At 41.0% G+C, this 16,465-nt stretch overlaps 1 protein-coding gene across 2 annotated transcripts in view; it reads right to left on the bottom strand.

Annotated features, from left to right (window-relative positions):
- LOC111959720 (tomoregulin-2-like) overlaps nt 1-16,465 on the bottom strand; it is a 132,726-nt gene that overhangs the window by 31,412 nt on the left and 84,849 nt on the right. The gene's annotated exons all lie outside the window — the stretch shown is intronic.

Here is a 16,465-nt window from a genome sequence, read left to right as displayed (position 1 = left end):
TGCGCCGGCGGCTGGAGGGCTTAGCCCCCCACCGGTGCATAGCCACGACTCATCAGTACCGGGCGGGGGAAAAGCAATCTGCCCAAACTCAAATTGCGTATCCCTCCTCTGAGGATCCCTGGTCCCCTTTCCCTCTTCCATCCCGGCCCTCTATTACCGAGTGCTATTTTTAAAAAGGTAGGGCCCGTGAGGAAGAGAAAGAAGAAGCAGGGAGAGAAGTATCATCTCCCAGTATCACATCCTTAATTCCCCCCCCCCCCCATCCTACCTTGGGTTGTTAGAGTGTGTTCCCTTGTGGTGTTTGGAAATAACTTTTGGACTGGATTATCCTGGTTTGTAGTCTAGCTTTCATCTGGTTTAGTGCCTGTTTGACCTGGTTTGTCCTGGGTTGACCTGGTTAGTCTGTTTTACTGTTCGTTACATCACGCTTTGTCCTTGTTTTTGGTCTGTTCGCTGTTTGTCTTGTCTACTCTCTTACATACAGGTAACTGCCAAAATATTGAAAAACACAAGTAAATGAAGGATACAAAGAATCTGCTTCCACACAGGTGTGGTTCCTGGGTTAATTAAGCAATTAACATCCTATCATCCTTAGGGTCATGTATAAAAATGCAGGACAGTTCAATATTTTGGCCATTCATTTAGCTACCATGCTAATCTCTCATAGGATGACAATGCCACATTCCACAGGGCACGAGTGGTCACTGAATGGTTTGATGGGCCTGAAAACGATGTAAGCCATATGCCATGGCTGTCTCAGTCACCAGACCTCAACACAACTGAACACTTRTGGGAGATTCTGGAGCGACGCTTGAGACAGCGTTTTCCGCCACCATCAACAAAACACCAAATTATGGAATTTCTCGTGGAAGAATGGCGTCGCATCCCTCCAATAGAGTTCCTGACACTTGTAGAATCTGTTTGGTCTGGTTGGTGCTTTTTTTGTCTATTCTTGGGCATATTTGGTCTGGTTAGTGCTTTGGTTTGTGACCCTTTCTGACTGTTTCGGTGCCTATTTGACCTGATTATTTTGTGGTTTAGTCTGGATAGCACTTTCTCGAGGTGAAGYTTCCTCTGGTTCAGCAATCATTCTTACCATGTACATGCATTTGCCACGAAGTCCTTACACACCAGTAGAAAGGATAGAAAGGTAGAGAAAAAACAAGAAAGGAGAAAGTTTCCTTGAAGTGAGAGTTTGAACATTTCTCCCCATTCCTCAATTTTAGTTTGAACCTGTGTCTGTGCCCTCAGGTCTTGGCAGAACATACATACCCGCACACCCACCCACCCCTCCTGAATGCTTAAGACGCTCTCTCTTTTCCTGTCTCTGTGAAGACAGAACCCAGTCAGGCGAGAAATGTGTATATTCTGTATTCATGGGACCAGTCTATACCTTAGATCTTTCCAGAAGGTAAGGTGAGCCTCAATTATCTTTGTCCGCAAAGCAGTAACAACACAACGATACCAACTGCAACTCAAAGCAGAGCAAATATGCAAAAATGTTGTGTACACACTCTATCCCTCGAAAGCAATTTAGACATTTAACTTTATTTCAAAATATATCATACAAATTATACAAAGGTGTGTGTTGTGTTCAAATAAGGGTTCAACAGACTTGAGGTTGACAGTTCAATTATGTTGTTCATTTTCCTATCCAGGTTGAACTGATATGATTGACTGCTACTGATTGGATTAGCATACGCAACTCATAGAGGGCTGAGACAGATGTCTTCTACTTTCTCTGTTCTATAAAACTTTCAATCGTTTTATGCTAAAACTGCATCCCTTGCCTCTCTGTACTGTGTCAAACGCTACGTAAACTTCACACAAATATTCTCGCAAGCACGCACGCACACACACACACACACACACCTCTCTCCCCACCTGCCCTACATTGTCAGTACAATTATGAAGTGACTTGGAACAACAGGCAGTGCTTTACCCTCTTTCCCTTATTCCCTTCTTCCTCCCAAGTCCCCACATCCCAGACTACAGGTAAATCTGTGTCTTGGTAGCAACATTACACAACGTCTCCCCTGTTCCTGTCTACTATCCCAAGTGTCAGGAGACACAAGAAGACAATGGCTGTAACAATTAGCCATGTTTGTGCTCTTCACATCTCCCGGTATCGATCGGGAGGCAGACCAGCCCCCCCACTTGGAAACATTAGCAGGGAGGAGAGTGGAAGATACTACGCAGCACTGGGTTATAGTAATAACACCCCTGCCACACACAATGGCACGCATGTGTGTATGCACACACACTCATATACACATTAAGATGCGCACACACACACACACACACACAAACAAGCACACACGTATACACATGCACACGCGCGCACACACACACACAGAGAGAGAGAGACATACAATCAATCTTTAAAAAGGGGAGGACAAAGAGAGAGCGAGAGAGAGAGAGAGAGAGAGATAAATGACATGCCAGAAAAGACATGTATAGTAAAGTTAGATTTTGTTCTCAATAATAGAGCTCCCCACACTGACCAAGAGCCCTCTCTCAAACGAGACAGACAGAAAAATAGAGAGAGAGAGAGAGGGAGAGAGAGAGAGAGAGAGAGAGAGAGAGAGAGAGAGAGGGAGAGACCGATGAAGAGAAAGAGCGAGCGAGAGACCGATGAAGAGAGAGAGAGAGAGGCAGAGCGGGAGATTTAGGGCACTACAGCACCACCTATCACAGGGATGATGAATGAAGCCCACACACCACTGGAAAAAAACACAGCGGTTCAGGAGCGACCTTGGTTACAAACACAGAGAGAGGGGAACGGCACACACCCGCACAAGCACGCATACACACACAAAAGGGTGCATCCACAGATGATGAGGACTGTTGCTGGTGTGTGGTCACTGGGACAATGCCGCTTCAGAATGGAGTCAACCATATGATGCCCTGTAATAACTGGTTGATCCCCATTTCATTTCGACTCAGTAGAGCGTGATGACCGTAGTGTCAAAAGACACCATGCTACTTTTAATACGTGAACTGGCAATTAGCCAGTGTGCATAAGCAATGTGCAAGACCTCAATTCAAACCAACCTTCATTGCAGTATGTTTTTCTATTCAATTGATAGAGCAGAATATGACTGGCTACTGCAGAAATAGCAAGTAGGCTCCTGAAATGTAAATGTTACACRTTTTCAGGAAAAAGGGGATGTTGATATTTTAACAGCAAGAACTGTGCTGGCTGAGCCGTTCTTTTCCGTGGCTATGCCTTAGTGTGGTGCACCACATCAACTCCAGTGTGGCACTGCTGCACTCAAGAAGTTCAAAGAATTCAACTTGGAAATGATTTGAATGTAAAAGTTCAACCACCGACACTGCCCACGACATGCTTGATGGAATCTTGCCGTTTGGTGTAGGCTACTTCCAGGTCGAGGTCATTGATAGGGACTACGCAATCATGAACTACACCGAGTAAAGGACTATACACCACCTGAACCACAATCTGTCTGTGCTGAGAGACCATCCATTATCAGAAGACTCGCACTGAATTAAACGATTAAAACAATCAATCAAAATGACATTATCAACGGCCGGATGCCCCTAGGCATTGAATCTACGAATCTGATACACAGGTCCCACGTACTAAGGAATAGAGGCAGCAGCCAAACGATCCATAAGCATAATGGACATTGATATTGAAAAAGGTGAAAGATGATACCACTGAAGCGTAGATTCAATTTTTCCGTTTCTTTTCTTTTTTTCTTTATTGTTTATGGCCCTTTTTTTACAAAGCCATTTGTCACCAGCAGCCTAACAAAAAGTCCCTGCCTGAATTCCCAAAAGCAAGCCAAGGGCGACAGAAGAAATGACAGGGATGACAAAATGACAAAGAATATGAGACATGGCGATAATGACTGCGATGTAAATAATGATACTATTAAGGGATTTGATGAGAAGCAACAGCGAAACACAAAACTTGCAAATATCCCGCAGGGGAGGGTGAGGAAAGTAGAATTTCTATGAAAAAGAACCATCAACCATCTCAAGCTTCCATTTTCATAAAAGGACACATGCATATATTACCTATACTTTGTACACTGTATATTACAGCGACATGTTCAATTGGTTTGTATGCCATTGGTAAAGTATCTAAAAAGGTTGCAAATCATTTCAAAGGTAGAAAACAACGATAAAATAGAGGTTTAAAAACGAAAAGATTAAGGGCAAGTGCAAATGTCTAAATTGGTGATGACATGTTTAAGCTTCGTTGTTTTATTTAATCTGAAACAGTGACAACTATCATACAGCTCTAAACTATGTGTGGCCTTTGAAGAGTTCACCATTATATTTATATATAAGGTTGTTGAAAATGCGGGTGAGCTATAGGCTTGCCTACACACTATAGTGCAACGGATTGGATGACTGATTGGTCTATCCTAAACCATTAAATGACAAAGAAATCCTTTGAGGGACCCCCGGATCCTAATGTTGACAGTGCTAGATGATTTAATGGGTAATTCTCATGCTTTAGCACGACCCAATCATGAGCTGACACCTATCACTCCACAATGAGGCGTGCTCTGCAATACTGATGAAATGATTCAATACTGTTAGAACAAAAACTTTTTGGCTTAGTAGAGAGTGACACCTTCTTTTACAGCAACATTCGACTGTATTTTCACGTTTTTCAACGGAGGTAATGCAGGGACATTATCACTTTCCCGTACGCAGACTTTAACCCTGTTCCTGGACTAAAAAGCACTATCAATGGACATTTTCCATAGACCCAATGAAAATCATGATAGGTCCAAATCTAACTTCAAACATGGTCAGGCTCAAGAATGACTTCGGAATTGGACGTCTTTCCACGTCCTGAGGACTTCGGGAAATGCCTATATAACCGGCCACTACTAAGTAGGCTTGGGTCTTGCTAGGGTGCTGTGGATGGGGGTGGTGGATGAGCGTAATCCTATGACTCTGGATCCCATGACTCTGGATCCCATGACTCTGGATCCCATGACTCTGGATCCCATGACTCTGGATCCCATGACTCTGGATCCCATGACTCTGGATCAGAAGGTTGTGTGTTTGATCCCAGTGGTGGGCACTCGTTATTATTTATTTCATTTTAAGCCTATCCCAAACCTTAACCCTTACCTTAAAAATGTGGAATAAGTGCCTAATTGTTATGTTTTAACCCTATCGAAGACCTTAACCTTCTAAATTTGACGTTTGGAGCAACTTGGAAATTTGACAAGAAACAGAACAATATTTGAGCAGGAGGACTCAACCCAGGGTGTCAAAAACACTTCAAATTTGACGTTTGGACCAACTTCGAAATTTTACATTTGGAGGAATGTGTATAAATGTCTAATTCTGCAGTTAAATTCATACATAATAGTTACAGACTACCAATGTGGAACAACATATATCAGAAAAAACAACTTGGTTTACTGTAGTTAAAGAATTGTTATTTTCTATATTGCTCCTTAATCAAAGATGGAAGGTTTGCAATAGGCTAGTTGTCCAATTGCTCACCCAGCGAGGGTGATGTCACAAAGTCAAATATCCTCAAACAATGTTTAATCATCTATTTCAGTCTTCGATCTCTCCTTAGTAATTACTAGTGCTGAGTGCTTTTTGAGGTCGGTTCAGTTTCAGTTCGATTATTTAAAAAAGAATCACGGTTTTTGACTTCGGTTTCGATAATTTTATTAAACATTAAATGCACTATGCATTATGTGGGTTGAATGCTTGTTAATTAATGGGATTTATCTGTTAATTGAATGATTCGAATATTCCACCCTGAAACATATAATTGTATGGAATTGATTAGAATGTATAAAATCATAAACAATAAATGTGTAGTCCTAGTCAGAATTAGGGTAAAACAGTATAGCTAATGTTTATGTCTTTATGGTATTTTAAACACAGACTGGCTGAGCAAAATTCGGCGCCGAGAGAGAACGGGGAGTACGTCTCAAGGTCTCCCTAATCTCCGTCGGCTGGGTAGTGAGACAGTATGTGCGTAGGATACCTTCTGTTAGTGTGAATGTGTGTGCGTAGCAGGACATTGTGTGCTAATGTTAGTGTGAATGTGTGTGCGTATGGTTGTGTGAATGTGTGTGCGTGAGAAGCCAGTATAAAATGAATTGTTTTGTATTCTTGACTTTAGAACGTTCCCGTGAATAAACCTTATTGACTATTTTAGCTGGGCCTCTGTCTGCTTCATTTCAATCAGTATCTTACAAATCCTGATCGAGCAGACTGAGTAGTTTGATTGAATTGGTTTATGAACATGGAGAACATAATTYTCTTATCAACGCTGTAACACAGAATAAAACAATTAATAAAAGTCCCATGATGGTAGTGACTGCCCATCACTGCTTATTTATTCACATTACTTTAATCAAATATTACATTCGTTTTCTTTGATTATTATTATTATTATTTAATTCCAAGTCCTCACTTCAACAGAGCTGCTGCCTATGCTGTCTGACAAAATCGCTATTTTAGTAGATCTTCAAAGTAAATAAGGCATACTTTTATTACTTCTGAATACCAACTACACTGAAAAAACTGRACAAGGTGGGCTGTCAGATATATGAAAACATATTATTTGTGATTTACTCAAACATGTTTTGTTTCCCCTCTCAACGCGATTTCAGTGCTTGCAATCAATTCAACATGAAGAAAAATCAGATCTGCTAGTTTGAATTTATGTAGGGGAATGTGAACCAATAAAGATAATTCATGACGAGAAATGAGGAACAATTCAAACCTCGCAAGAAAATAATCTTCAAAAAAGAACGCTGGCGCGTTAGCTGAGAAGACAGTACCTAGGATCTTGGTCAAGGTAAGCATTGTGATTGATTTTATTAAACGTTTGTCTGTGTGGTTGTAGTCAGAATTTGATTTTATTCAATGTTTGTCTGTGTGGTTGTAGTCAGAATTTGATTTTATTCAACGTTTGTCTGTGTGGTTGTAGTCAGAATTGTAAGCAGTAACGTTATTTGTGATTGCTCCATATCAAAATGTTGTGCTCTTGAGTCTGAAACATTTTGGCATGGCATTCTAAGGTAGAAGACGATGTTGCTAGCTAGCTTCTATGAACAGTGAAACAGGACTCGGTCAAGATTAACATTTTGCAAGGAGGTAAAGTTAGTTGGCGAAACACCATGATATTTACCTATTGGTCAAGAACTTCGAATTCACCAAGCCAAGAACTAATTAAGGTTTGCTGAGGAGTGCACACCGCTTGAGCTAGCTAACATGCTAGCTAACTAATGCTTTGGTGCTTGTGCACGACATCATTTGCAATCACTTTGCAGCAGCATTTAGTGCGCCAATTTCTTTTTCTCTTGTGAGGTAAAAGTACATTTAAAAAAAAGTTAATGTATTTGAATCAAAACAGACATTTTGCCCATGGCTACAGTTTGCCCATTGCTGCCTTCATATTGTATAATGTGTGGCAAAGGTGACATACAGACTTATTGAAATGGGATGTGGAGTTCATTTTAGCACTTGAACAGTGTTACTTTACATTATGGGTGCCCATTTATCGATACATTAAAAATGATTTGACAAAAATAAAAATCATTCAACGTATGTGCATATGAGTGGATGCCTGCATAAATCAATAGATCTTTGAATCAAACATTTCATAATRAAAAAAWWTATAATTTCATGAACAAAATTTATATTTAAGGTCCATGATACTTGCCTACTACATTTGTGCTGCTTYGTCTACCCATTCTAAKGCTATACAGTGTTGATGATTACTGTTATCAGAGGTTGTTTTAATACCAATAAAAAAATTGCTCCGAATGTCAGTCTTTAGGTTTAATGGTATTTCTGTTATTTTTTCCAGTGTTGTGGAAATGTAAGGGGTGTTCAGAATTGGTGTCAAGTAGGTCCCAACTTTTGCATCATTACAAGTCAAAGCACCCACATTACGGCCGTACTGTCCGTTACCCATGTACACACATTGACTGTCCATGCGCATGTAAGACCTGGAATTCCTTAATTGTGCATCAAAGTAAAGTCCACTCAACAAAGGTTACTCAAAATCTGACTGAGAAGTGTTCCTTCACTGGATGTGGCGGATGGAAAACCAGTTTGAAATGCAAACTGGCAAACTACCACACTCGCCCTGAGWAGACTGGGATGTCCAGAGGTGACGATCAACTCCTTGAAGCACAAACCTGCAGGGAAGTCAAGTGCAGCCTGTGGTGTTAGAAAGACAAAGAGAGCAGAAGTGGACTTTTGCCCCACATATCCCTCAGGAGAAACAGAAGAGAGCCTCGGGGACATGCGGAAAAGCTCTACTGTCCGACGTGAAGAAAGGGAACAACGGAGACACAGTGAAGTTCAAAATGGAGAAGACGTTTGCATACAGGAGACATGAAGTTGTCCACGACGCACCCCTTGGTAGAGGACTTCATTGCAGATGCCCTGCGCTCTTTGAAGTCATTCAGGTAAGTTAACCATGCTTGTCTTATTGTTGATCTATTGGGTATGATATCTGAAGGTAGAAGATTATTGTCCCTCCGCTTGCCACATAAGTGAGCCTTATTCAGAGTTAACACAATTTGTTCTGACTGCCTAGTTATTTCTCTCCCTATAGAGAACCCTATAGTTTGCTGCTTGTGTGATCATCTCCAGTCTCTTTTCCTTTCTGCAGTTTTTTCATCGAATTTGTTTAATTACTATGTAAAGGTCAATGCTGAGTTTAAGAGAATCACCACAACCCCACCCCAGTCCAAATTTCTTTCTCAACTTGAAATACACTCAGATAACCTGCTGAAGTTGTTCCAAAGAAGAGGAGGACAGCTGGGCAGAAGACTCATTCCTTATGCTTCAAAAGACACATTCATATGTAGTTCTACACCAAAAGTTCATTCAAAAATCCTTCTCTTTTCTTAGGATAGCAACATAGATGTCGGACGAGAGTGCATCATAAAGGGAGTGTGTGTGTGTATGGGTGAAGACCCAGAAAACCTTGTTCAGGAATGTGTGGTATGTTAATAGATTGAAGTGTTTCCTTMTTCTTTCTCTTCCTCTACTGTTCTGCGCCACCATCATATTCTATCACTAGCTATTCTATTACTGTGTCATCTCCTCTGTCTTCCGTCTGATTTCATTAGCTGCGGTTAGATGCACAATGTTTCTGAATTTTATTATTCAGATTTGTCTTTTTTTATTTGCATGAATGCTGAATACAGTGATCAAATTGGCTGTGTCTCAAATGTAATCTGAATGGAAATCTTGGTTAGAACCACTTTTAATTTTAGCCTTGTAATAGGCAGAGTTCAAATATTACCAGCAGTTCTTGATTTAGTTGACACTTAAAAGGACTCCAGTCTTGATTGATTTCTGTCTGTTTCATGCTCTTGTGCTTCATGAGCTATACTTTTTGCAATCTAGAGTCCCTAACTGTAAACACTTCATTGATGAATGATTCATTTTGTATGATTGACAAGTTTWGCCTTTCTGTCTTGTTCAGGGCATGGATGAAGAATCCACCAAGGCAGCCATTGAGGACACAACTGTGGGATCTACATGATCAAAGACCATGCTTTGAGTGAGGAACCAGAGGACACTGGAATTGTACCTGAAGGCGTCAAGGTGCTGTAGGATCCTCGCAATGTAGCATTTGCTGTTGCAATGCTGTTCGGCCTCATGCATGCCATGAACCTCAGTTACCCTACTGAGCTCCGCAACACCTTTGAGGTCTTTCTGAAGATTTTTTATGGAACTGAATGGGGACAAACGTTCTAACAAAGCTGTTGCATTTACAAAAACAGCCTGTTTCAGTGAGCTGTCTTTGTTGTGTTTAAGACTATGTGTTTGACTTATGTTGAACTTGTTAGATTGTTCACAAAAACTCAAAACAGAATGAGCATGTCCAAAGATGGCGCTATCGTGATTTTGTTAGATATTTTGCATGTCGTTTTGAGTAGATGCCCTTAATTTCTTTGTTGCTTATGGGAAAAGTTCAGTTTCGCTTTCTAGTGACTTTTAGTCAATAGAATTAACATGCACAAATATGTACACATACCTACCTCATTCTTTGTCTATGTTACTCCTTATGAAAAAGAACTACCTCATTTGGTAACAAAATGCATCAGAGAGTGCCTGATCATTGTGAGCACAACACTTCTTGTTTTCATACAGATATATAGCCTACAGCACTGTGATTTAGACCTGTGCCATTCATTGAACACTGAATGTCAGTGAATGGACATTTTATCGTTCCAAAAAGCTGATCCGTTCCAAAAAATACAGTATAATTTTTGAAACATGCCTTTTGTCTTTGTCACTGATGCACATGGTCTCTTGCTCCTTGGTTACACATCTTTAGCATATACTTTTTATTTCCCCTATTCATTTGTGTAAATTCAAACACTAAGGTAGAAAATAGCAGCATTTAATCGTGTGCTTACATTAATAAATATGTAGAACCTTCTACATTATTATGAGCAATATCATCAATAAAATAATGTTAATTATCAGGTTTCGGGAACATGATCAAATTCATTTGAAGCTCCACATTTACTTCAAATAAAATTTGCTTTACCAAATCATGTTAAATTGATTCTATTCCATTACAATATATTTACTTGAACAAATTATATTTGCTTGACAAAAAGAAAAGTAAACTGAAAAAGAAAATAATGTGTTTGTCTAACACGTTTCATTCATGTGGAACCGATGTACACCTTTGAATTTAGTAAATTCAAAGCACTTTTTTTCAGTGAGATCATGTATTTTCAGGTAGAGATACCTCTCCAAGCAACTTCTCTCTATCCCTCTCGATCGTACATTCTTCTCTCCCTCCCCGTGTCTGCCACACACACACCGGACAAGTAGTAATGCAATGGATTATAGTCATTGTAGTTAATTACCATGTTTTCTGCACTAAACTATGTAGAACATTTGCCTCCCTAATACATCAAACATTTCAGGCTTGATTCAATTTATCTCCAGGGAAACAGCATTGAGCTCAAAGAAAAAAACTGAAAGAAATGGAATTCAAATAATTGATCATTAACGTTGGTCAATTAGATGTTTAAATCTACCAGAAATGTCAGTTAATCACTCAGCACTAGTAATCACCCAACATGCATGAGTCATTACCCAATATACAATATTCTGTCAAATACTGTCCGTAAATACACAGGAAATGATGCTACTGCTACAAAACCAGATATTTTTCCTGAAACTATACAGCACATTTGGAAAGTAGTCAAACCCCTTAACTTTTTCCACATTTTGTTATGTTACAGCATTGTTCAAAAATGTCTTTGTTTTTTCCCCCTCATTAATCTACACAAAGCAAAAACTTGTTTAGACATTTTGGCAAATGCATTCAAAATAAAAAAGCAAATATCATATTTACATAAGTATTCAGACCCTTTACTCAGTACTTTGTTGAAGCACCTTTGGCAGTGATTACAGCCTCGAGTCTTCTTGGGTATGATGGCTCCYGAGTGGCGCAGCGGTCTAAGACACTGCATCAGTGCAAGAAGCGTCCCTGGTTCGAATCCAGGCTGTGTCACATCTGGCTGTGATTGGGAGTCCCATAGGGCGGCACACAATTGGCCCAGCGTTGTCTGGGTTTGGCCGGGGTAGGCCATCATTGTAAATAAGAATTTGTTCTTAACTGACTTGCCTAGTTAAAAAAACTAATAATAACGCTACACGCTTGGCACACCTGTATTTGGGGAGTTTCTCCCATTCTTCACTGCAGATCATCTCAAGCTCTGTCAGGTTGGATGGGGAGTGTCGCTGCACAGCTATTTTCAGATCTCTCCAGAGATGTTAGATCGGGTTCAAGTCCAGGCTCTGGCTGGGCCACTCAACGACATTCAGGTACTTTTCCCGAAGCCACTCCTGCGTTGTCTTGGCTGTGTGCTTTGGGTCATTGTCCTGTTGGAAGTTGAACCTTCACCCCCAGTCTTAGGTCCTGAGCACTCTGGAGCAGGTTTTCATCAAGGATCTCTCTGTACTTTGCTCCTTTCATCTTTCCCTCGATCCTGACTAGTCTCCCAGTCCCTGCGGCTGAAAAACATCCCCACAGCATGATGCTGCCGCCACCATGCTTCACCGTAGGGATCGTGCCAGGTTTCCTCCAGATGTGACGCTTGGAATTCATGCCAAAGAGTTCAATCTTGGTTTCACCAGACCAGAGAATCTTGTTTCTCATGGTCAGACCTTTAGGTGCCTTATGGCAAACTCAAAGTGGGCTGTCATGCACCTTTTACTGAGGAGTGGCTTCTGTCTGGCCACTCTACCATAAAGGCCAGATTGGTGGAGTGCTGCAGAGATGGTCGTCCTTCTGGAAGATTCTCCCATTTTCACTGAAACTCTAGAACTCTGTCAGAGTGACCATGGAATTGTTGGTCACCTCCCTGACCAAGGCCATTCTCCCCCGATTGCTCAGTTTGGTCGGCCGGCCAGCTCTAGGAAGAGTCTTGGTGGTTCCACACTTCTTCCATTTAAGAATGATGGAGGCCACTGTGTTCTTGGGAACTTCAATGCTGCAGACATTTTTGGTACCGTTCCCCAGATCTGTGCTTCGACACAATCCTGTCTCAGAGCTCTTTGGACAATTCCTTCAACCTAATGGCTTGGTTTCTGCTCTGACATGTACTGYCAACTGTGGGACCTTATATAGACTGGTGTGTGCCTTTCCAAATCATGTCCAATTAATTTAATTGATCATAGGTGGACCCCAATCAAGTTGTAGAAACATCTCAATGATTATCAATGGAAACAGAATGTACCTGAGGTCAATTTCGAGTCTCATAGCAAAGAGTTTGAATACTTACGTAAATAAGGTAAACTTTATTTTCTTTGTCATTATGGGGTATTGTGTGTAGATTAATGAGAAAAATACGTTATTTAATCCATTTTAGAATGAGGCTGTAATGTAACAAAATGTGGAAAAAATCAAGGGGTCCGAAAACTCTGAATGCATTGTATATTCTCTCAACTACTCTTTCCTTTCCCCTCCAAAATAACCCAAAATGGCCATGAGTCCGTAACAGGTAGCTAGTAACAGTACAGTGGGAACAAGTTTGATAAACAAGGTCCCAAACTAGGTCATTCATTTTGAATGGATTAAGGGGGTTTAGAATTATTGGAGGAATTAAAGCTTGAAACTTCATTTTTCACAGCTTTGAGAGGATTAGACCCTGCTCTCTCTCTGCATCGCTGTTTGGCAGCTACTGCTGTGGTTGCAGAGAGTGGTTCTACTGTACCCAGGTCTGCTTCCCAAAAGCACGCTTTTCCCTTTATAATGCACTACTTTTGAACAAGGCCCATAGAACTCTGTTAAAAAGTAGTGCACTATATAGGGAACGGGGTGCCATCTGGGAAGAATCCCACGTCTGGGAAGGCTGCTCTGTGTACCACTGTGTACAACTGCTCTCCACTCTTGCCCACTGGGCACAAGGTCAACTGCAGAAGAGCATTCTGCTCTCCACTCTGTATGCAAGCAGATGGACAGAGAGCAAAATATGTCCGGCACAAACATGTAGATACTGGTTCACGTGGACGTACGCACACAGCCAAGCACGCTCATCCTTCGACAATGACATGACGCGTCTACACACACATGACCATACACATTCAAAGTAGATACATGTTTACGTATAAACAAAAGCATGTATGCACACACATGCACATACGACATACCCATAAGCATAGTATTTTGAACACACCCACACACCCACCCACCGAAGTGCATGCGCACACACACACATAATCCATATAGTTCTCATCACATCTTGCATCAGCATGTTCATTGTAAATTCAATTAATTCCCCTCTACAACCTGCAACATACTTGCTCTCTAAGCCCCATGGTGTGCTTGATACACAGCAGTAAGACAGGGAAGAACAAATAGCCTCGATCTCGCCCTCTCTCTCTCACACACAAATCCACACTCTCTCTCTCTCCATCCATCTCCACCTCTCTCTTTCTCCCTCTCTGTCTCTGGTGTCTGTGTCTCTCTCTCTCTCGCCCGCTCTCTTTCTCTCTCTGTCTCTCTCACCCCTTCCATCACCCCTCCCCTCTCTCTCTCTCTCCATCCATTTCCCTCCAGAGCACTCAGTGCAGCACTCATGAAGTGCACTCACAGTGGAGAATAAACTCCCAGTAGGAGCTATGAGGAGCAGCTTTACATACGGTATGCTCCAGAATAGGTCTGCACCAGGGACAAGAGCTGTAGGGGCTAGAGGGACACTTATTTCTGTCTAAGGAAAGAGGGGAGGATGTTGAGAGAAGGTACAGTAAAAGAGAGGGTCGGCAGGGAGAGGACATTTGTAAGAGTGTGTGTGCGTACGTGGAGAGAGAGACAAAGCTACAGGGTTGAAAACAGGATGTCTGAGAATGATGTATGACAATAAACATTAGTTATAATGTGAGAGAGTTTCAGATGAGAGCAATGAGGATGATATATAAGTCTGAGTCTGGTGTTGGGTTGGGTTGAAACAGGTGTACCAAAGCACACAAACGACTGAAATGTCCTTTCATGAGGATGAATATTTAAATATATGAAGTCAGCTAAGACAGCATGGGCTTAGGCTGAATAATTAGTGTTCTATCTCCTCAATGCACCCTTTGTGATACTACAAAACACCCTGTAATTCACCAGAAATGCTATTCAAAACAACTTAGTCAAAACACCTTACACCTATACACACAGTATGGAATCAAACTCACAGCTCTGGTGTTGCCAGCACCACTCCAACCCACTGAGCCATGGGAATAGATTCTTGGCTGTATTTTCCTGTTGACTGTGCTATGTGCTGCAGAGTGTGAAACAGAAGTGTTTTAGTTCCCAATCAGCCCATCTGCTCACTGATACGGAGATAAGACGCTGTTTTGGCCAGGCGCCAGTACAGTACTAGAGATTAACGCCGGTAACAGGGATCCCGGGACTGTCCCCGGACCACTCTTCACATTTCCCGAAAAAATGAAATGACAAGATCCGGGAAATGACAACATTTTCTCCCAATGTCGCACTAATGCAATTCCACAAAATCCAGAACATGCGCAGCGGCAGATTAGGTATTGCATGGAACTGGTATTGCATGGAAGCATTTAGCCTAGCGTATTTACTTCACAAAAAGTCGCCTTACATTCAAAGCACACGCATATTTGACACTGCCACGAGACCCGAATGCAATTTAGAGTTATCATCAGAACAGAACATTCGTTCCAGGTCCGACGAATTGAAGGCATGTATCAAATTCTTGTTTATATTGAAACTCCCAAAGTCATATCCAAAAGTTATACTAATTTAAAGCGATAGTCGTGTGGTCACCAAGATTATAATTTCAGCACCGTGTTGATTGTGACAGCGCCATAGCGCGGCTTTGGAACAAGAGTGGGGGAGTTGGATATGTGATTTCGTTTTACAGAATCTCTGTCTGTATATTTGTTTAATTGTATGCTGGCTGGACAAGTGGAAATGGTAGCTCATTATTTATTTTACTAATCTATCACTGATCAAAAACATTTAAAATGCAATAATGTAGCCTAAATCAAGTGTATCATTTATCTATTGACTCATGTCATAGCCTTATATAAAGGCTATTTTCCTATAGCGCCAATCCCACTGAAAACCTGTCTAGTATGAGAATTCCTAACTTTATTCTGTAATCCATAGGTAGCATTACCACAGCGCTATAACATTTTCTCCGCTTTTCTGCGCTGTCTTGTATTGCTGCCCATATGAGAGCTTCGGTAGAGAATGTGCGATCAACAAACGGCATAAGAGTAGATATAGATTTTTTTTTTTAAACAGAGTTTGTCTCAGTTAAGATATCTTGATATTTAAACAATTTTCTCTGAGCTGATCTGATATCTGCATAATCGTCAACTCAATGTTAGGAGACATTCTGTTATTCGTTTGAAGTTATCTAGCAAGTTTAGCAACTTCAGTCATTTGACTTTTGTTTGACTGCCGTTACAACGTTTGTATGATTCGACAATGCTATAGCCAACTTGGGGTGCGCTCTGTGAGTCCTGAGCACGCGTTGTGTCGAGATAGCCTAAACCTACTGCTGTAATGCACTGAATTCATTGAGGCACATGATAACGGTTTGAAATTATGAACGGCCTGTTTCCAATTCACAACAATGTCATTGGCGATCAAACTCTATCATTACTAACAGTTTCACTTTCTGTGAAATCTTTACACTCACATCTACAGTTGAAGTCAGAAGTTTACATACACCTTAGCCAAATACATTTAAACTCAGTTTTTCACAATTCCTTACATTTAATCCTAGTAAAAAATTCAGTTAGGATCACCACTTTATTTGAGAATGTGACATGTCAGAATAATAGTGGAGAGAATGGTTTATTTCAGCTTTTATTTCTTTCATCACATTCCCAGTGGGTCAGAAGTTTACATACAATCAAATAGTATTGGTAGAATTGCCTTTCAATTGTTTAACTTGGGTCAAACATTTTGGGTAGCCTTCCACAA

This window comes from Salvelinus sp. IW2-2015, linkage group LG36, assembly GCF_002910315.2.
Source record: "Salvelinus sp. IW2-2015 linkage group LG36, ASM291031v2, whole genome shotgun sequence".
Lineage (NCBI taxonomy): Eukaryota > Metazoa > Chordata > Actinopteri > Salmoniformes > Salmonidae > Salvelinus > Salvelinus sp. IW2-2015.
Note: the sequence above shows the minus strand (reverse complement) of the source record. Positions and strands in the feature narration are given on the sequence as shown.